Raw genomic sequence first — 24,476 nt, 5'->3', positions numbered from 1 at the left:
CAGACAAACATTAAGGCATTCGAAACAGTTTCTTCAAGTTGCCTCCCGGTATTTCAAAAGGATTGCTAATATACCTCAAAAACCGACGGTGATGAAGCAGCAAAATTATCTCTTTCTTGCGGTACCACTGGTTTTTTGTAGATTATTTATTGCATTATTATATTGCTCCATTTCCCCTATGAAATATTTTTTTAATACTTTGCTGAATTTTATCCCTAAAATAATCGCCTTTCTGAATTACAAAAAAAATCTAGAAGAGAAAATTTCCTTTTTATTTTTCAAGTGTCAACAAATTTCTGCTTGAACTTAGCGGGGATCTCCTATTAGGAAAAGTTTTTAAAAATTTATTCTCTTCAAAAAATTGAGATAAACCTGAATTCGGTTGCAGATAATCGTAAAAAACAGTAATAGATTTTTAAAAAATCAAATAATGTTCGAATCTGTACTTCACTTACGCCATATGAGTCACATCTCATTTGAACATTACGAATCCTAATGAACGCACCATCAAGAGTAGTTCGTTCGATATCTTGAAAAAACTACAAGGATCAGCCCCATGGGGTTGTTCGAGCCGTTGATGTGGCAACCAAAATTTCCAATGGTTGACATTTTCAATTAATCGTCACACTTTTGAATCCGCAAATGCACAAGAGTCTGCTTATATTGATCCTTGTTAGGAATCAACACCGAACACGCGACCCCAGAATATAGACTCTATTTATCGTGTTTGTATTTGTTTCGTAGCCGACGAAATTACATCAATAGCCCAAATGTATACAATTAAATGTTTGTACATGCTTGCGATTCGGATATCGATATTTAAGCTTCTCTTCGCCAAGCTTGTGTTCAAGTTTTGTATGCAAGCAGTTATTTTTATAGCGTTTCTCTACCATTACTACCATTTTGCGATTTCGGTTGAAGCGATAAAATATTTCTCATTATCAATCGAGTTCATCTTAAATAAATTAGAAATTAGTCTTATGCACTCAAAATTTGCCCTGTCAATTTCTCAGGCGAAACGACATAACATGGGATTTCATCCAATCTTGCATGACACAAGATCGTTTATGGCACTTTTAATGTGGAACCACATTTTTGTTTTCTATATAGCGGTGCAAACTAATAAGTCAAGAAAAATACACGTAGAAATGTGGTCAGGTTTTGAACAATTACAGCTCAGTCAATTTTGTATCAATTATTAATATCATGTCAACATTTGATTGGAAATATTTCTACGTATTGATTTGAATGTTCATAGCCATGTATTTTTAATAGTATATCATTGAAATTGATTAATAGCTAGCAGTGTCCTATTTTGCATGCAAAAAGTCTCCGGCATACCGGATCTCCCTGCCATAGTCGACGGTTTTGAGGGAGTAAGCGATATATCAAAGGGAAAGCATCGCTCTGATTGGTCAATCGATGCAAAAGCGAAGCTGTTGGAAGCACGCGAAGCTATAAATATGAGCAAAATTATAGCTAACGTTTCAGTCCTACACGTAGCTTGCTAGAGGTAGGTTGTTGCTAGACAGCAAGACAAAAAGTGCCATAAACGATTTGAAGCTTTAATTGCTATGCCCTGATCTTGTGTCATGAAAGATTGGATGAAATCCCATGTTATGTCGTTTCGCCTGAGAAATTGACAACTACCCCAGGGTAAATTTTGAGTGCATAAGATTAATTTCTTATTTATATAAGATGAACTCGATTGATGATGAGAAAAAGTTTATCGCTTCAACCGAAATCGCAGAATGGTAGTAATGGATGGCAGAGAAACGCTATAAAAATAACTACTTGCATACAAAACTTGAACACAAGCTTGGCGAAAAGGAGCTTAAATATCGATATGTGTATCAAAAGCATGCATAAGCATATAATTGCATACATTTGGGCTATTGATGTAATGTCGTCGGCTTAAAAACAAATACAAATAATGACAAATATAGTCTATATTTTGGATTCGCGTGTTCGGTGTTAATAAAGACTAAGCAGACTCTCGTGCATTTGCGGATGACGATTAATTGAAAATGTCGATCATTAGAAATTTTGGTTGCGTTGTTCCACATCAATGGCTCGAACAACCCCATGGGGCTGATCCTTGTAGTTTTTATCTTGCTGTGTAGCAACAACCTACCTCAAGCAAGCTACACATAAGACTGAAAAGTTAGCTATAATTTCGCTTCTATTTGTAGATTCGCGTGCTTCCAACAGCTTTGCTTTTGCTTCGATTGACCAATCAGAGCGCTGCTTCCCTTTTGATATAGCGCTAACTCCTTCAAAACCGTCGACTATTGCAGGGAAATCCGGTATGCCGGAGATTTTTTGCAGCCAAAATAGGACACTGCTAGCTATTAATCAAAATTTCAATGATATAAAATTAAAAATACATGGCTATGAACATTCAAATCAATACGTAGAAATATTTCCAATCAAATGGTGACATAATATTAATAATTGATACAAAATTGACTTAGCTGTAATTGTTCAAAACCTGACCACATTTCTACGTGTATTTTTCTTGAGTTTCTAGTTTGCACCGCCATATAGAAAACAAAAATGTGTTCCACATTAAAAATCCAATAGAAAAGTTGGATGTGTAAGGATAACATCAGTTTTTGACTCTTTCAAATCAACGCAGACATAGCATTTTCGTTAGCTGAAATGTTTGAGCAGCGTATGAATGAATATCAATTAATTTCGTTGCATTGATAGTGGTCGAAAATTATTGACACTGGTTAGGATAATTTTCAGTAATCCTAGTATTCGTGCGTAATGTAGTATGCTCCGGTTTCAAGATCTTGGAAACTCTTGGTTGATCTGGGCAGCTGGCTACCAAGAAACAAATACGGACGATGGAAATCTGTTGAAAATTTTGATATTCTTTTGAGAGTCAGATCCCAATTCCATTTCTGGAAATGGTCAGAAAGCTTTCTAAATCAACCGTTCCGAAAGCGGTTAGATTTGGTTGGACGTTGAGCGTTTGTTTGTTGTTCAAATACTCGTTCAATGTGTTCTAACGGTTCGTTGATGTTTTCTTTCCTACAAAAATAGTGTGAAAATCGGTTGTTTTCTTCATATAGAATGAAAATGTGTTGTTATTCTACGCGAAGTAGAAATATTCTACAGGTATGTAGTGTTTATTCACAAAATTAGAGGGGCTCCAACTATTCATATTGAAAATAGACCAACAATGTACCTCTGAGCCGGATTTGTTGAAAGAAAAAAATAGCATTCGGTTCAACGGTCTGTTTCAAAATCGGCAAACAAAGGTCCCGTTGAACGATTGATTGGACATTCATCGGACCAACGGTTAATCGTGTTGGACCAACAGAGGACTTTCGTTGGACGTTTTTTTGTCGTGAATACGACTTACTTTACTATGGGGTGCCTTTTCAAAATTTACCCTCTGAGAGAGTGATAAGTACGTGAATCGTGAATATCTATTGTTGTATCTAACGAATCAACATAATTTATGCTACATGCCATCGGATATATCACAACTTTATGATAAAATTTTCAGTTGTGTGACATAATCTCAAATAATTCCAAATTAAAATAGATTTCACTCACTCTTCTCAGCGATGGTTTGACCGATTTCCAAAAACTTAGATTCAAATGAAAGGTCTTCCGGTCACATACGGAATTCCTGAATTTCATCCGGATCCGACTTCCGGTTCCGAAGTTATAGGGTAAAGTGTGTTCAATATTGTACACCGTCACTTAAAATATTTTCGGATGCAACAAACATTTAAATCGTAATTTAGAGTGCGTACTAGTAGAGTTTGTGTGTCATGTTAGTTTGTGGCCGTACGAACCGACTTTGATTATACCGGTTCTCGGGTACCGGTGCCGGAAGTGCATATAATAGTGGACCCACTTCGTTTTCTTAAGGATGACTTACGCAATCAAAGCACTGTTTTTTCTGTATTTTATGAACAAACAATCTCTTGGTTTCTTTCAAAAATCGAAGAGAAAAAATTTGAATAGAATACCACAATATTATATGTACATGAGAAAGGCATCATTACACCACTAGGTGAATTAAAACAGATTTTTATATATAAAACATGATTCGATAAGTGTTTATATGTCCTACTAGAAATCAGTGAAGTCCGGGATGATTTTGCGGTAAAATACGCATATTAGGCTTTACGTATTTTCTTTGGTTTAGAGTTATTTTTCACCATTGCAGTAATCAAAAATATTTCGTAAGCAAATGCTGGTTTATAAAAGATGTTCAAGATCGACTAATTATAAAACCAAACAAATGTTTCACAGCATCTATAAACATCCACTTTCAAGTTTCAGCTCCACGTGAACTTTCTTGTTACGAAATGTCCAATTTTCTATCGCGATCTTCAAAATGTGATCGATAATTAACGAAGTATCAGTCTTCTCAAGTCTTACGAACTAGTATCTGATGACGTAGTAACCGATAGATACAAATGTCGAGGTTTTCCAAAATTAAGTTCGTAATTTTGCAGGCTGTAATTGCTGAAAACATTTTGACAAACTTGATAAACACGTGCTCGTAGACCACCTGGATGTTAATCCATTAAGCGTTTGTCAGGTTACATCCTTTGATCTTCCGCCAATTATCAGATTTGAATCCACGTATTCGATTTGTAACCAAATGAGAAATAACTAAATTTTCGCACATCCATATTCACCCAACAATGAAAATGGCTGTTGAGGCAAGCAAATCACTATAGGTTCAGATGAATCAGTCGTAATCTAGTTTAAAAGGTTACAGCCTGAACATTGCTGGCAAATATGAAGTTATACTGAACCGTTGCCGGAGGAAGTCATAAGACTCGAGTTCAAGGTATTAGTTAGTAGTTTCTGAAACAAATAAAATTCAATTTCATCCTATTAGAGAAAGTACAATCATCGTTTCTAAAGATTAGGGAGGAGATTTCTGTGGAAGAGCTTGTATCCATCCAATATAAAAAATTCATATGCAAATGTCAGGATGGTATGATTTGTCTGAAATAAATAAGTTAAACTTGTTTCCTTTCCCATAGAGAAAGGCTATTCAATCATTATGAAAACCGATTTCTAAACCGAGGCCGAGCATCATATACCATTCGACCCAGTTCGTAGATATAACAAAATGTATGTCTGTATGTTTGTTTGTATGTAACAATAATATGCACTCGATTTTCTCGGAGATGACTTATGTCGTTTTCGCTTAATGCCAAACCTAACTCATGTCGTTTTCGTTTTTAAATTGCACTACACCGGTGTAACGAAAGCTGCACTGAAACCGTTCGTTTTTACCAATTGCACTACACCAGTGCTACACTTTTTCTGCACCTATATCACTGGTGTAGCACTCATCAAAAGTTTGGTGTAGCTCTGTGCAATGGAATCGTTTATTGTAGTCAATGGTTACTGTTTATGTTTTCGTCATTTTTGTTCGTTTATTCATGCCTCAGTGTAGCACTGCACGGTGTAGTGCAAATTAAAAACGAAAACGACATCAGTTTCCACCCTAACTGCTGTCAAACCGTTTGTTTGGAGTAAGTTTCGAACCTAGTTTCAACGTTTTCAAACTGAAAATCGAGAAAACGACATCAGAATCAAACTAAAAGTGACCGTGGTCTTATGGTATCATAGCCTGCTATTGAATTTCACACAGATCCACCTTCTAGTTCCGAAGTAACGGAGAATTTCTTTGAAACCACCAATTTTCACAAACTTAGAATCAAATGAAATTTAACATTCTTCAGAACCCTATAAAGTTTTATTTAAAAAGTATATTTCAATTTCAAGAGCATGCTTTTAAACCTCGAAAATCCAACGAGATACTTTCAACTAGCCGTGTAATTCCTCAGTTCAGCAGGAGTGGGTAGTTGATGATCAAATACATTCATTTTGGCTACACCGGAGCCCTCGGTTCTCGGTTTCAGAAGGGCCGGAGCAAGTGATCGTATTTTCACGAACTTAGTTTCAACTGGAAGATATTATGGTCCCCTAAGTTAACGAAGAATTTTGTTTGGACCCGGTTTCTGGTTCTGGAATAACAAGATGAAGTGTGTTTTAAATTGCATTTCGCCATTTAGAACGACTAGGGTGCCTATAACCAGAGTGACGAAAGCTGTTCGTTTGGAATGACAGCTTCCAGTTCCAAACCATCAAACGACATGACAAATCAATGAAAAGTTAACGACACTGCCAACATTTCGGATTAAATACTTTAAATTGTTGCCAACATTATGAATGAGAAGTCGTAACTCTGGTTATAGGCACTCTAAGAGCGACTATGCAGAATAGAGAAAAATTCTTTTAAATTTGAGTTGAAATTGTTTCAATTTGTAGGTTATGTCAGTTGACGGCCAAACGAACCGATTTCGGCTATACCCGTTTTAAGCTCCTAAAATTCCAAAAGTTCCTAAAATCCGAATTCCGATTCCGGAAATACAGGGTGAAGTGTGTTCAAAATTTTAAACCCATTTATTTGAAGCGACAATGCAAATTTTTCTCAAAACTATTTGAAAATTGAAAATGTTATTTCACAAATTTTGTCAATGAGGATTTCTCATAAACATTAAAATGTGTTCTAATACTCGACCACAGGGTTACCAAAAGTAACCACTGACTTTGGAATCACAAATCGATTATAGTGCTACAGTAGAATACCCAGCTATCGGCGAAAGGCTTCCGTTGTCAGTAAGTTCACAGTTGACCTTGATCTTGACCATTCGAATAGCAAGCTTATCCAATCGTAACGATGCATCATCGCTCGTCACTGAAGGGGCGCGTTTCATTGCCACCCTGCTGAAGGTGATCGAATAACCAAACGGATATATGAATTAAGGTAGTGGTTTTATTGTGATGCTAACTATCACAATCATTTAAAAAGGAACCAGCATTAATTTCATGATACTTTAAAACAAATCTGATATTATTAAGAAGGTTATGCAAATGATGTTTGGGGTTCATTATTGTGATTCAATTTTTTCATTATTCAGCAGTGATAGAATTGAGGTTATGTTGGTTAAAAAAAATAAACGGTGTGGATTTCAAGATTAATTCCCAATATGTCATATCATTGTTCAATGACAAACGCACAAAATTCGCGAATCTCTAGATTGCGCCAAACCATTCTGAATATTCGCAAAAAACGAACAAATTAAACCAAAGCTTGTCCAGCCACTGTTAGCATTAGACATTAACACCAACTTTTGTTGTGTAGAGAAGACTACTGAAGTCGATTGGAATATCCTCAGCTCAAAACAGCCACAATCCAAACAATTTTCATCTGGTTATACGTGACATTTTGAATGAGTTGGAAAAAACAGCATGCAAATTATAGGCTTGTTTTAAAATGTTTAAAAACAAAACGACCGCAAGTTTTGGCAGTTTCCTAAATTGGATGCTCAAACGCATAAACTTCCAAAAACAAAAGTTTTTGTGATAATGCTTATGAACTTTCAAAGGACGGACCGACTTTGTTAAAATTCGGTAAAAATTTCTATAAGAAAATAGAGTGGTAGGTCGGTTACGTCAACAATACGTTTCTGTATCCAGAACCGGATGAGTCAGCAAACGAGTCCAGGATTATATTAATCGGTTTGGTCGTTCTCGAGAAAGGATTGAGCGGATAAGAAACAGCGGTTCGTCGGTTACGTAGCTTATATCATCATGCCTGCGGACCTGAAAGTATACAGAGTATTTGATCATCGAACGTGTTCAATGACTCAATATTACCTTTCAAACAAGATAATGATCTACTGAATCATTATAGTCATCTCCGCGAAAATTTAGCGGGTAAGAAAGAAGTATGGTTTGTCGGTTACGTCACTTCTATTTTTATATCTTAAAAATCGGAGGTGTTAGTCTTTCGAATTCGATCAATAAGTTAATAGTTATGTTCAAAGAAGCTTGAGGGTAATGAAGTAAGTTCAACCAACTTCGAAAGAATTAAACCGATGGAGGAAATATTTTTTAATCCATCTAGTAGTCCTTTCTTCATATCGTTTATATTCTCATATGTAATGTTGAGGTATTCCTCAAAATACTTTATTTTTAATTTTTCGAAAAAAACAAGAAGTTTGATTTGAACATCAACTGGCAACACTTACAGATTGGAACAGTTGTGAGTCCAATTTAGGATTTTTTTTCGATTGTGCATCATTACTCCAAATAACGGCTTAAAATTTTAAACAAATTTCATTCTGCTATGCTGAAACCGTTGTTTTGGATCCAATTGAAATTCAATAACAACCTATAGAACCTATGCAGACCATTTATTTGAATTTGAGTTTACGATAATCGGTTTAGACATATATGAAAAATCGAAGTGAGTTCCCCAGAATAGGAACTGGTATAGACGAAGTCGACTCCATCCAATCTATTAAAACCGAGCACGATAGAGTACCAAATCGGATGCAAAAAATAATCTTAATTTGTAATCGCTTATGATTGTTTTGCATCGCAAAATACTGTAGCCAAAAAGCGAAATAAAAAACGTAAAAAATTTCCTAAACTGGTCTCAAAACTACACAAATCGATAGTCATTATCAGTAGGCAACTAAACAAATCGATTCCGGCTATCCTGGTTTCTGGTATCCGGTTCCGGAAGTACCGGAAATAATGGTCATATACAGAAAAATAGAACTCACTCACTTTTCTCAGCAATGGTTTGACCGATTTCCACAAACTTAGATTCAAACGAGAGGTCTCGTGGTCCCATACGGAATTCCTGAATGTCATCCGGATCCGATTTCCGGTTCCGGAGCTATAGGTTAAAGTGTGTCCAATATTGTACACCGTCACTTAAACCGGCGAAACAAAATACGTAAAAAAATTCCTAAACTGGTCTCAAAACTACACAAATCGATAGTCAATATCAGTAGGCAACTGAACAAACCGATTCTGGTTACCCTGGTTCCCGGTATCCGGTTCCGGAAGTACCGGAAATAGTGGTCATATACAGAAAAATAGATCTCACTCACTTTTCTCAGCAATGGTTTGACCGATTTCCACAAACTTAGTTTCAAACGAGAGGTCTCGTGGTCCCATACGGAATTCCTGAATTTCATCCGGATCCGACTTCCGGTTCCGGAGTTATAGGGTAAAGTGTGTCCAATATTGTACACCGTCACTTAAACCGGCGAAACAAACTACGTAAAAAATTTCCTTAACTGGTCTTAAAACTACACAAATCGATAGTCATTATCAGTAGGCAACTAAACAAACCGATTCCGGCTATCCTGGTTCCCGGTATCCGGTTCCGGAAGTACCGGAAATAGTGGTCATATACAGAAAAATAGATCTCACTCACTTTTCTCAGCAATGGTTTGACCGATTTCCACAAACTTAGATTCAAACGAGAGGACTCGTGGTCCTATACGGAATTCCTGAATTTCATCCGGATCCGACTTCCGGTTCCGGAGTTATAGGGTAAAGTGTGTCCAATATTGTACACCGTCACTTAAACCGGCGAAACAAAATACGTAAAAAAATTTCTAAACTGGTCTCAAAACTACACAAATCGATAGTCATTATCAGTAGGCAACTAAACAAACCGATTCCGGCTGTCCTGGTTCCCGGTATCCGGTTCCGGAAGTACCGGAAATAGTGGTCATATACAGAAAAATAGATCTCACTCACTTTTCTCAGCAATGGTTTGACCGATTTCCACAAACTTAGTTTCAAACGAGAGGTCTCGTGGTCCCATACGGAATTTCTGAATTTCATCCGGATCCGACTTCCGGTTCCGGAGTTATAGGGTGCGTACTAGAAGAGTTTGTGTGTCATGTTAGTTGGTAACCGTACGAACCGACTTTGATTATACCGGTTCTCGGGTTCCGGTTCCGGAAGTGCATATAATAGTGAACCCACTTCGTTTTCTTAAGGATGACCTACGCAATAAAAGCACTGTTTTATTCTGTATTTTATGCACAAAAAATCTCTTGGTTTCTTTCAAAAATCGAAGAGAAAAATTTTGAATAGATTACCACAATATTATATGTACATGAGAAAGGCGTAATTACACCACTAGGTGGATTAAAACAGGTTTTTTATATAGGGGTGCAAATCAGAAACTCAAGAAAAACTACACGTAGAAATGTGGTCAGGCTTTAAACACTTACAGCTCAGTCTATTTTGTATCAATTATTAATATTTTTTCATCATTTGATAGAAAATATGTCTATGTTTCGATTTGAATGTATCAAGCCACGTATTTTAAATTATATATGATTGAAATTTTGATTAGTAGCGAGCAGTGTCCTATTTGGCTGCTAAAAATCTTTGGCATACCGGATTTCCCTGCCATAGACGACGGTTTTGAAGGAGTAAGCGATGTATCAAAGAGAGAGCATCGCTCTGATTGGTCAATCGATGCAAAAGCGAAGCTGTTGGAAGCACACGAATCTATAAATAGAAGCGAAATTAAAGCTAACGTTTCAGTCCTACTTCTAGCATGCTAGAGGTAGGTTGTTGCTAGACAGCAAAACAAAAACGTGCCATAAAACGATTTGAAGCTTTAAGAGCTGATGCCAGTTGTTAGCGTAAAACCGTGTCGCTCGCTGTGCGTATTACATTTCTCTCCATACTCTCTCGTAAATGTGTAAAAAGACTCTCGATGTGGCCGGGTGGCCAAGAAAGTTTTGATATTTTCGGTTACAAGTTTGACTACATCACATAAAATCCAATAAAACTACCGCTTGTTTGGCAGCCTTGATGAGCCGATTTTATTTTTCTCTCATGTTTCGTCACGTTACCAGCATACAAGAGCAGAAAAAATGGTGCCATAGAAACGTACTTACCATTACAAAAATAACATTCACTTAATTTTTATCGCGACAACATATATGTTTTTATGCACTTATCGCATCTAAACCAAATTATCTAGACATTGTCAGGACAGATTTTTGATCCATGCTTTTGAAGGCGAGGTATTCAATGAACAAGTTGAAAGTTGCCGTTTTCAGCTATGCAACTCTTCCTTCAGAAAAAAGACTTTCCCGACCGCTAAAGTCAAACAATCATTCGGAAATTTTCACAAAATAATCTAAACTAAATTTCTAAGAGATTGTTGGGTTTTTTTATATTCGTCACCGTTTCTGAGAAAATCAGATTTGAAGCGTGAAAATAGCCCTTTAAAACGCCCTAAAACACACTGGCCTCAGCCCTTAATTGGTATACTCTGATCTTGTGTCATGCTAACTCGGAATTTCATGTTATGTCGTTTCCTCATGAGAAATTGACAACTACCTCTGGATAAATTTTGAGTGCTTAAGATTAATTTCTAATTTTTATTAGATGAACTCGATTGATAATGAAAAATAGTTTATCACTTTAACCGAAATCGCAGAATGGTAGAAAAACTTAACGCTAAAAAAACTGCTTGCATAAAAAACTTGAACACAAGCTTGGCGAAGAGAAGCTTAATTCTCGGTTGATTTTTCATTAGGGTGTATAAGCAAGTGACAGTTTCTCTTTAATCACTCTCTCTTTCGATTATTGTGATGTGAATAAAACGATTTTCTTTGATATCACTATTCTGTTTGAAAGTCGAAAGTTTCGGGTATCATTTCATGCAAAGAGTTGAGTAATAAACATGAAAACCGCTTGGTAGTAGAGAAAGTAAACAAAGAGAAACTGTCACTTGCTTAAACGCCCTTTTGAAAAATTAACCGAGAAAGATATAATTGCTTATATTTGGGATAATGGTGTAATTTCGTCGGTCATAAAACAAATGGGAATCAAGACAAATGATGTTCGGTGTTGGTTCGGATTGATTGAACTTTTTGATTGTAGATCATTAGAAATTTTGGTTGCCTTGTTCCACATCAATGACTCGAACAACCACATGGGGCTGATCATTGTAGTTTTTTCTTTGAATAATTGCAGTCTTCACTTATATTTTTCCATTTTTAGTGAAATTTCGTGGGGTGCCGGTAACCGAACACCTTTTTTGAAATAGTCACTTTACTAAATTGGTAATAAAGTTTTCCCAATCAAATAAAACAACTTAGTTGCTTAATCACTTGTTGGCTAGGGACTTCAGCTTTCCATTGATGTATAGATCTCCGCATAATGTGCACTTAGTCAGAAGTTATGAGCTTAAAATAAAAGGGTGCCGGTAACCGAACACTCTCCCTTACTTATAAACATGGTCAAACACAGCTCTGAATCGTCAACTCGTTAGTAAACGCGACATCCACTTTGAAAAGAGCTTTCTCATGGCCGTACGTTCATGCATAATTGTGAACACACTGCCTTCTGATATCTTCACGGCTTCAGCTGTCTTACGCAATTTAAATTTACGATCACATATGACCAATTGGTGGACTTTTGTATGTGATTTTGTGTAATCACCGCAATTAGACGACCAGAACGTTCACCATCATCGGTGCCTGTACGACCACGTTTGAATTCAGAAAACCAATAACAAATTGTTTCGTTTCGATGAAGCAGATAACACATTTAAAGTCATTGCTGAGCTTGTGCGGGGTGTTTTTTTTTCATCAAGAAACAATGATAAATTAATACACGAAATTCTTTTAAACCCATTGTTTTGATAATAACAAAAGTAGTTTAACTTTAATGGCTGTTACTTTTTTATAACAAATCGAAATGGCATGAAATTACACACAAAGTCTTTGGAAAGTTGGTGTAGCTTGCTTCATTTAGAATTGGAACAAACTTTTGCTCATATTATGGCGCTCCTGGTGGAGAGCTTTGGAAGATCTTGGCGCCCACGTGTCGGGAATTTTGTCAGCTTCACGTATGATTTTTGACATTCCGGAAATCGACTGTACTTTGTATATAATCAACATGGAAGCCGAAAGAAGGGAAAATTGTGCACAGTTATTTGGAAAATCTGTTGTGGTCTGCATCTAGGCTAGCTAAACAGCGGAAACTGCGTGGTAAGATTTTGAAGACGATTAAGAGGAATCCTAATCTGTCGGACCGTGATTTCGACAGAAAATTCGGTGCTGCCCATAGTACTGTGAGAAGAACTCGACTCAGGAAAGGAATCAAGTCGTATCGAGCTAGCAAACAGCCAAATCGGACCATAAAACAGAATAGTGTGGTCAAAATTCGTGCTCGGAAACTATATGACCAGGTGCTGACCAAGTTCGACGGGTGTCTTCTGATGGACGATGAAACCTATATCAAGGCTGACTTCGGGCAATTCGCAGGTCAAAAATTTTACTTGGCAACGGGATGTTCCAGCCAAATTTAAATTTGTTTTTACCGACTAATTTGCAAGAAAATTTATGATTTGGCAGGGCATTTGCAACTGTGGTAGTTTTCGTTACAAATAAGACAATGACATCGGAACTATATCAAATAGAGTGTCTCCAAAAACGAATTTTGCCATTCATTCAATCCCACGACCAACCCGTAATGTTTTGGCCAGATTTAGCAAGCTGTCATTACAGCAAAGTCGATCAAGAATGGTATGCAGAAAAAGGGGTTCAGTTTGTTCCTAAAAACATTAACCCACCCAACTGCCCCCAGTTCCGTCCTATTGAGAAATACTGGGCAATCATGAAGAGGCAACTCAAGGCCAAGGGAAAGGTTGTCAAAGACATCAATCAGATGACGAGCTGGTGGAATAAGATAGCTAAAACGATGAATGAAGAAGGTGTGCGCCGCCTAATGAGCCGTGTTACAGGAAAAATTCGAGAATTCCTTCGAAATCGTGACGAATAATTTTGTCCTTTTTTTTTCTTAAAAGTATGAAGAAAACGCTACATTTGTATAAAAAAGATCTTGAATTCAATAATAAATAACTGAAATACAGGCAAATGTCTTTATTCCAATTCTATCTGAAGCAAGCTTTACGTCATATAAATTTGATAACGATAGCGTCATCTGTGTGTCAGTCACACGACTTGTTGAGTGTTGTGATAAATAAAACACCATCTATTATCCATCGTAAAGATTTTTTCCAACAAACATCGAATACTTTAAGCTTGGAAATTCGAGACACTCTTCAGCAAGATCACCGTTTGCCGTTGAAAATGTGTTGCAAATTAAATTTCCATTATATCGATGAAAATTTTCTCCCATCCGCTTTGAAAAGGTTCCGAAGATTTGCTACCGTTTCATGAATGATTGAATGAGCTACGAAAATGGGATCTAAAGGCTAGTGGGTGGTGGATCTATTCCCGCACTGTTTGGTTGTTTGTCTTACGGCGAGGTAAGTAAATTTCTTCATCCGAAGCAATAGACAGACACTGTCCGTTAACTAACACTTCGGTTGACTAGTATGAACAACGTACTCCGGTATGATTGGAATCGGGTTACTAACAGCACTCCAACCTGCTTCCGATCTCACATCTGGTACTAATAATTCAAGATTTCATATTAATCTTCTCCATTCCGAGCTAAATCGGGTGCCAAACATCTCATATGCACTGCAATGCATCGACGATTTATTCCAAGGCAAACGGGATCTCAGGAGTGTGCATTTTAATGCTCGTTTTGCCACAGCTCAACACAACGGATTCCTTGGTAGCAGCGGGTATGCCTCGGGGAATTCGAATAAGGATTGAATCATGCTACGTGATTCTGCATGTGTGCGAGTTTTAAAATGATTAAAAAAGAATCTAATGCAATATTTCACCTGGCCGCATCGTACTGCTACTGCGAAACGGCAGAACACCGGGATCAGATCGGGATGCAACGTGCTTTCTAGGAATATTTCTAGCTGCTTCAGGTAGCAAAGTTGTGTGAATTTCACCGCAGCTCACAGAAACTTCACTGAGGCATCACTAATTGGTAAATGTGGCTTTTCTTGCATGTTCTGTACTTTGAATGTTTCAATTCGTAGAAATATTTCAATTTACCCGAGCAGGTGCGTTTTCGCATTCGGGAGTGGTTAGATGCTTCAAATTGCTTCAATGAACTCTAAGATCTCTCAATCATGAACTCGTTTGCCTTCCAATAAAGTATTCATTTAACCCGGTTTCTTTGAAAATGAAGTAAGTGTGAGTAGATATGTGAAGAATAAAGTCAGACCTTCGTCATTTGAAGTTATCAAGCTTGCTTTGAACGGAAACGACATCATCCAATTTAACTTTGGGTTAGTTTTTGCGCTACGACGACTTCCATGACAAAAACCGTCTTCAATTAACTAGCTACGAAAATCGCTGCACTCTGATTCAACGTCCTACACTACAAAACAGACGAATTTTTCTAAGGCGAATGTTTGTTTTAGACTTGCTTTATTATTAAATTAAAATATTTATGTTAGGATAAGAAGAGTAGTTAGATAGAAATACTCTGTGCGATAATTTTATTTTAATCGAGGACAAATAATAAATAAATAAATAAATAAATTTTGACTGTACTACTTTTTGCTGCTGTACCAAATAGGCAGCAAAAGAGACAAAAAAACCTTAAATCAGTGGCTGGCAGCAAATCAGAATTTCGAGGATAGACTTGTGATGCGAGGTGTGTTTGTTCTCTTTTGACTGTGTTTCCATAGATATATTTTTTTGCCTTTCTCATATAGAAATGTTATGCAATCACTGTGAAAACCGACTCTTGAATCGAGGCCCGGAGGGCCGAGTGTCATATACCATTCGACTCAGTTCGTCGAGATCACAAAATGTCTGTGTGTGTATGTATGTGTGTGTGTGTGACAAATAATGTCACTCAATTTTCTCAGAGATGGCTTAACTGACTTTCACAAACTTAGAACCAAATGAAAGGTCTTAAGGTCCCATATAAAGATCCTGAGTTTCGTTTGGATCCGACTTCCGGTTCCAGAATTACAGGGTAATATGCACCAAATAAAGGGAAAAAATAGTCACACACCGCTCTCAGAGATGACTGAACCGAGTTTCACAAACTAAAAAGCAAATGAAAGGTTGCAGTGAAGTTGTAGGGCGATGAGTGTCAAAAGATTCAAATCGTCATTTAAAATGACGATGTAGAACTAGTACGCGACGGTACGTGCGCCTTTGCTCCGTTCGCAGCGTGCTTTGTGCAATTTCGTATAGCGTGCAGAGTTGCCACATTAAAATTTATATTTTTCAGGTGAAAAAGATTTGAATTTCTAATTCTTTTATTCAATTTGTACCTTGTAAGTACACTTGTTGCCTTTCTCATGAAGAAAGTTCATGCACAATCACTTGAAAAATTGACTAGTATTATTTACTTACTAAACGAGCCGACTTTGGCTGTACTGGTTCCAAGTTCCCGGTTCCATAGAACCATAGAAAATTTTTCTATTTTATTCAAGATTGAAAAAAAATTTCTTCCCAGAATCTTCTAGTGATATTTTTGGAAGTTTTTCCATATATATTGGACTATAATTGGATGTTGTGGTGGAGACTAAAAAAATCGTTGAAAAAGTATTGTTATATGTCTATAAATAATATCAAAATTGATCATATCCTTTTGAGTAAGAAGAAAACTGTTTACTCACGGATTGCCAACAGTTTGTCCTTATACTTCTTGGGCTGTCACGACTCATCGTATTCCCATTTTTTTGCTGAGTATTACTTATGATTAGGTAATTGAAGAAACCAATTAAGGGTAAGAAGTGTCCATTCAAATTTTGTTTGAATTAAAGCTGTTTGATTCACCTCTCATGCACTATTTCGATTGAGTTAATTAAACGAAAGTAAGTCCTCATGAAAACCTGTGCTCCTGTTATTGCTGTACACAAAATTCAATTTAATTGAGTAGTAATCTTTTAAACAACATAATTACATATGCTAGAATATTTGCTTTTGTTATTATTATCAATATAATTATATTTAATCACAGCAAAATTGTTTTCTGTTTTCATTTACAATACTACTACACACAAGACTTCATTCGGGAATTTTTCATTTTTTGACGAGTTTAGAACAGCTGAACTACCGAACATTTTCATTCTACTGATATAAACGTTTGTTGACAGCAGGTCGCTGTGATGAAATATTATTTTTAATGAGCCGCTCAGTTCGGTAATCTAATTGAAGTTCATCGTATTGTCTTCAAAACGGTGTAAGATTTCTCAATGGCAAGTACGAAATCGGTCAAAGTACACAGTGTATATCGTTCGTAAAGGCGGTGTTATGTATCAAATTCCGTACCAATAACTACCGATGTGCAGCGGTTTTGCAGTGTTTTTATGACGATTTGAAAGTTTTGACATTCATCGCCTTGCAACTACAGAACCGGAAGTCGGATCCAGATGCACAATAGGTTTTGAAACAATGAGAGCTTTAATTTTAATCAAGATTTGTGAAAATCGGTTCTATCATCGGTCTGAAAAAATTTGGTGAAATTATTTGTCACAGACGCACATATATATACCTACACACAGACATGTGCTCAGTTAATTATAAACAACAAAAATAGACTAATCGGACACGTAAAGCTTGTAAGCGAAAATCACTGAATAAAAAAGTTACGTAAAAATAATCATAAACAACGAACAATTGAAAGGCATAAATCTCCAAATAATTAAGGGGACATGCCCCTTAAGCCAATTAGTTCTGATTCTGCAGAGGAAACAATATGACGCGAATCGGGTTCCGCATCTAGACCCAAAATCAAGGAATGCAAATTTGTGAAAAATTCCATCAGTATTGCGAAATATCGATAGGATTCTAAATAGTTGATTCTTTTCGGAACCAATGAGCGTATTCCAAAGAACTTATCGTTATATTTTCTTCTGTTAAAATTAACAAATGTTTAATTTGTCACGGTCCCATTTTGTGGTTCTCCGTCTTCAAGTAAAATGCATTAGTTAGTCGATTTTTTAAGCTACTAGTAAAGAAATTATTATAAAAATATATGATATTTTCTTCGGTTGATGTACTAGTGCCTGTGTTATTGCAATCGTCTGTAGCTCTCTAACTGGGCTACTACTTTGTTCACGTAGGTCCCGCCTTTTTATCTCCAAACATGAAATGACGCAGGACTTGAGGGGTAATTCATAATCCTAGGAAAAAAGCCATTATAGAAAACCGCAAAAACAGTGATCTCTGCTTTCATTGAGCGGAAAATAAATAAAAAAGAAATAACAGTGCATTTCGTTAATTTTCAGTACAAATTACGTATTTTTTGTCCAAATATTTATCTAGCGATAGCAGAGAAAACTACTTTTGCGATTTCAAATTACGTCAGTTTTCTAAGTCGACCCTCAAAGGTAGCCTTCTGTTGAGTTAGTTTCAGTTTTGATTTAGTTCTTATCGTTGTTAGTTCTTTTTTTCATTTCAGAATATAACTGTCATGAATTAGTCGTACTTTAGTGCTGGTAAGCCATTACAATTCTGGAAGAGCAGAAGTAACGCCACACAATCAATTAACAAACAAGAATATGGATGATGGATGTCAGTTTTTTGTATTCACTACAAAATGGACTAGACTGGACTAGACTGGACTAGACTGGACTAGACTGGACTAGACTGGACTAGACTGGACTAGACTGGACTAGACTGGACTAGACTGGACTAGACTGGACTAGACTGGACTAGACTGGACTAGACTGGACTAGACTGGACTAGACTGGATTAGACTGGACTAGACTGGACTAGACTGGACTAGACAGGACTAGACTGGACTAGACTGGACTAGACTGGACTAGACTGGACTAGACTGGACTAGACTGGACTAGACTGGACTAGACTGGACTAGACTGGACTAGACTGGACTAGACTGGACTAGACTGGACTAGACTGGACTAGACTGGACTAGACTGGACTAGACTGGACTAGACTGGACTAGACTGGACTAGACTGGACTAGACTGGACTAGACTGGACTAGACTGGACTAGACTGGACTAGACTGGACTAGACTGGACTAGACTGGACTAGACTGGACTAGACTGGACTAGACTGGACTAGACAGGACTAGACAGGACTAGACTGGACTAGACTGGACTAGACTGGACTAGACTGGACTAGACTGGACTAGACTGGACTAGACTGGACTAGACTGGACTAGACTGGACTAGACTGGACTAGACTGGACTAGACTGGGCTAGACTGGACTAGACTGGACTAGACTGGACTAGACTGGACTAGACCGGACTAGACTGGACTAGACTGGACTAGACTGGACTAGACTGGACTAGACTGGACTAGACTGGACTAGACTTTACTAGACTGGACTAGACTGGACTAGACTGGACTAGACTGGACTAGACTGGACTAGACTGGACTAGACTGGACTAGACTGGAATAGACTGGACTAGACTGGACTAGACTGGACTAGACTGGACTAGACTGGACTAGACTGGACTAGACTGGACTAGACTGGACTAGACTGGACTAGACTGGACTAGACTGGACTAGACTGAACAAGACCGGACCAGACCGGACTAGACTGGGCTAGACTGGACAGGATGAAGTGTGTATGAATTTCTTCCGATCAACTCTTTCAAACTTGCCTCAAATAAATTTCTAAATTGAAAAAAACTATGCTAGTTTGTGCTCAAACAAACTTATTTGGTCTTATTCAATGAAAAGTTTTTTAAAGAATCCCTTAATAAAATTTATGAAAACATGAGTTACATGTGAAAGGCACCATTACACCACTTGGTGGATTAAAACAAGTTTTTACAAGTTTTCAGCATTTCTTTTCAAAACTCTGGGATTATACTAAGATTATTTCATTTCATTCGATTTTTGAAACGATTTTTGTGTTCTTATTCCAACCATTTCTCATGTTTTGAGTCCAAGGAGTAGATATAATTGGGGTCTAAATTAAACTGGAGAGTCGATTTAATATCTAAAACTAAACGAGTTTGATCGAAACAGGTAGTAGTATAATAGCCCCCTTCTATTGTAAATATAAACTTGTATGAATGATTAAGTAATGCAGCGCCAGTCGGTGTTGAACAGTCGTTCGCACCTCACGCATATAGCTCTTGGCTCCTGGAAATTTTTTCTGGCTACCTAGAGTTTCATTGATTCAGGGCTTCAGTCTTTTTCAAGGCTACCTGAATCACTAACAGTCTTTTTAAAGACTAACAATTAGTCAGCCAAGGCTATACAAAGAGTGATATTAGAGTGACTAAGTGATACAAAGAGTGATATTAGAGTGACTAAGTGATACACAGAGTGAAATTAGAGTGACTAAGAAATCAATCAGCCTTTTTAAAGGCTAGCTATTCAAAGAACTATTATTCAAAATTCAAAATTCCATTCATTTCAAAAATGCCTGCGTCCAATAGGAAAGGCAACAAGCCTAAGGCTAAAAATAATTCAATACGGAATAAATCACAATCCGTTATTCAACATTTTTCTAATAACATTCACGATCTTATAGAATCTGAATGTAAAAATAAAAGACAACGGACGGATTTCCCCTCCGTTGATCCTATGCCGTCTAACAATATTTACGAGATTCTTCCTGAATCCGATTGTAGCGACATGGAAGAAAATTCTTCAAAAATTCCCAAGATGGACGCTTGTCGTTCTGGGAATAAACAACAATCTATGCCTCCAGTGACGGTGATGATCTCCGACTTCAAAGCATTCCGTACTGAGCTTTCTACTTTTCTCCCGGAAGTAAAAGTCTCATTTCAAATCGGACGAAGAGGAGAATGTCGAGTCTTGGTTGATGGATTGGAAGATTACGAACGTCTTATTCGATATTTGTCCGAGAAACTTCATAAATATTATTCATATGATATAAAATCAGATAGACCCTTCAAGGCTGTCTTGAAAGGATTATCAAATGATCAAAGTATTGATGAAATTAAAAATGAAATAAAAGCATTGCTTGGTTTTGCCCCTTCCCAAGTAATACTTATGAAAAAAAGAGCGAATGGTACTTCTAAACCACGCTCTGGAATTTCCCATGAACTTTACCTAATACACTTCAATCGAAGTGATGTAAACAATTTGAAAACTTTAGAAAAAGTACGTTTCATGTCCCACATTAAAATTCATTGGGAACATTATAAACGGCATAATCGTATTGCAAACTTAACGCAATGTCGTCGTTGCCAAGGCTTCGGTCATGGAACCAAAAATTGTCATATGGATATACGGTGTTTGAATTGTGGTAAATCGCATTCGAAAGACGTTTGTCCAATGAATGAAACCACTGATAAATTTTCATGTTCAAATTGCAATGGAAATCATAAATCCAATTATTTGAAATGTCCTGTCAGGGAAAAAATTTTAAACGCTCGTTCGCTTAGACAACAAGTCAAATCAACGACCTTAAATTTACAGAACATACCTGAAAATCAAAAAACCGTTACAAATGCCACGCCTAATTCTTCTAAGGCACTTATTTCTTCGAATTCAAAACAAAATACAGGTACGCCTGCCAATTCATCTTCTAACGAAAACAATTTATTGACAGGTAGATCGACCTCGTCATCATCTTCTTCTAATGTCAGTTATGCTGGTATATTAGGTAGAAATCTAAATAATCAAAACACAGGACCGCCTTGCAGTCCATCTTCTAACGAAAACAATTTATTAATAGGTAGACCAACCAAATCATCTTCTTCTAATGACAGTCTACCTACAACTATTCCTTCAATGCCATTCGCTTCTTTAAATGAAGTCGATTTAGGCGATATAACTGAAAATAAAATGATCTACCTACAAGATCAACTTTTTCAAATGATCATCCAAATGAATTCGACTTCATCACTTTTTGAAACATTTTAAATCGGATGGAAATTTGCAAATAATATTATAATGAATTTAAAATTGAACAGTGATGTTAAATAATTATTTGAATATTTTAAATTGGAATGCTCGATCTTTGAAATCGAGTGAAGATGAATTTTATAATTTTCTCAAAGTTCACAAAATTCATATTGCCATTGTGACAGAAACTTTTCTTAAACCAAATGTCAAATTGAAAAGTAATCCACATTATGTGGTTCATCGATTTGACAGGTTTACTGGAATGGGTGGTGGAGTTGCCTTTTTTGTCCAACGGCAAATTAAAAATCGAATTTTACCTTCTTTCAATACTAAAGTTATTGAAAGCTTGGGAATCGAAGTTGAAACCATTCATGGAATTTATTTCATCGCTGGAGCATATTTGCCATTCCAATGCACCGGCGAACAATTAAATTTCTTTAAAGGCGATTTGCGAAAACTCACAAGATATCGACCGAAATTTTTCGTAATAGGGGACTTAAATGCTAAGCATGTCCAGTGGAATTGTAGGCAAAATAACAGTAATGGTAAAATACTTCATAATCAACTCTCAGCTGGTTACTTTACAGTTCTTCATCCCAGTAATCCTACTTGTTTCTCTTCCGTGAAAAACCCGTCTACAATTGATCTGGTTCTAACAGATCAAAGTCACATTTGTAGTGAACCGATTACTCATGCTGATTTTGACCCAGATCATCTTCCTGTAACATTCAGACTTTCCAACGAAGCTATAATTAATCCAATTAGTTCTATATTCAACTATCATAGAGCTAATTGGTTGGATTACAGATCTCACATTGAAAATCATGCGGATCATGAAACTATTTTAGAAAATTCTGCGGACATCGACACAGCAATTGATAATTTGAATCAATACATTATCGAAGCTAGAAATCTTTCAGTTCCCAAAGCTCCAACTAAATTAAATTCTAGTATCATCGATGACAACTGCTCATTCGGTTGAAGAATGTTCGTCGACGACAATATCAACGTTCTCGTGATCCTGCTATGAAAAACATAGTTAAGAATTTACAAAAAGAAATTAAACATAGATTTACTCTTTTGCGAAATGAAAATTTCGCTAATGAAGTTGAACAAATTAAACCATATTCTAAACCTTTCTGGAAACTTTCTAAGGTTCTTAAGAAACCTCAGAAACCAATTCCTGCTCTCAAGGAAGGAAATCAAATACTTCTTACAAATGGCGAAAAAGCTCAAAAACTTGCTCAGCAGTTTGAGAGTGTACACAATTTTAATTTGAACGTTGTGAGTCCTATTGAAAATGAAGTCTCACTGAAATATGAGCATATTTCAACCCAAGTGTTATCACACGATGGCATTATTGAGACGAATTTTGACAAAATTAAATCAATTATTAGGAAACTCAAAAACATGAAGGCTCCTGGTAATGATGGAATTTTTAATATTCTTATTAAAAATCTTCCCGATGTTGCCTTGAGACTCCTCGTTAAAATTTTCAACAAGTGTTTTTCATTAGCTTACTTCCCAAAAAGATGGAAAAACGCCAAAGTAATTCCTATCCTGAAACCTGATAAAAATCCAGCAGAAACATCAAGTTATCGACCAATTAGCTTACTTTCTTCTATCAGTAAACTTTTTGAAAAAATTATCTTGTTGAGAATGATGTCTCGTATAAATGAGAATTCAATTTTTTTACCAGAACAGTTTGGATTTCGTCATGAACATTCAACTACTCATCAACTTGTCAGAGTAACGAACATGATAAAAGCAAATAAATCTTCTGGGTTATCCACTGGAGTTGCTCTTCTAGACATAGAAAAAGCATTCGACAGTGTTTGGCACAAAGGTTTAATAGCAAAAATGTCTGATTTCCAGTTTCCTATTTATTTGATCAAAATGATTCAAAATTATTTAACTGATCGTACTCTTCAGGTTAGCTATCAGAATTGTAAATCTGAATTGCTACCCGTACGAGCCGGTGTTCCGCAGGGTTCGAGCGTAGCTCCAATCTTGTATAATATTTTCACTTCTGATCTTCCAAATCTACCCGTTGGTTGTCAGAAATCGTTATTCTGTGACGACACAAGTCTGTTAGCCACAGGTAGAAATCTAAGAGTGATCTGCAGTCGCCTACAAAGAAGTTTAAATATTTTCAGTGATTATCTGTCAAAATGGAAAATTAAACCAAATGCAGCAAGAACGCAATTAATTATCTTTCCTCATAAGCCAAGAGCTTCTTTTCTTAAACCAAACAATAATCACATTCTCAAATTAAATGGCTTGGAATTGACATGGTCTGATCAAGCTAAATACTTAGGTTTAACGTATGACAAAAAACTCACTTTCAAGGATCACATTGAAGGAATCCAGGCAAAGTGTAATAAATATATTAAATGTTTATATCCTCTTATAAACAGAAATTCTAAGCTCTGTCTAAAAACAAGTTGTTAATTTACAAACAAATTTTCAGACCAGCCATGCTTTATGCAGTACCAATTTGGTCAAGTTGTTGTTCCACCAGGAAGAAAACGCTTCAAAGGATTCAGAATAAAATTCTGAAACTGATTTTGAAGCGTCCTCCCTGCTTTAGTACAAATGAGTTACACAGACTCACAAATATAGAACCATTAGATGTAATGTCACATAATATTATAAGCAAATTCCGACAAAAATCGATGCAATCTTCAATTGAATCGATTCGCTCCCTGTATTAGTTAGTAAGTTAGTATATAAGTTCCTTTTCCCCATTACACAATACAATTAGGTTTAGAATTTTCCCTACACAAAAATCTCAGAATTGCGGAAGCAAATAATGTCCTCATGGTAATAACCAAACCATATATATAATAGGGCTGAAAAGTCACCACTTGTGGCTGAACACCCAATTTAAA

The sequence above is a fragment of the Malaya genurostris genome, chromosome 2 (assembly GCF_030247185.1).
Source record: "Malaya genurostris strain Urasoe2022 chromosome 2, Malgen_1.1, whole genome shotgun sequence".
Lineage (NCBI taxonomy): Eukaryota > Metazoa > Arthropoda > Insecta > Diptera > Culicidae > Malaya > Malaya genurostris.
This window is presented reverse-complemented; position numbering follows the sequence as displayed.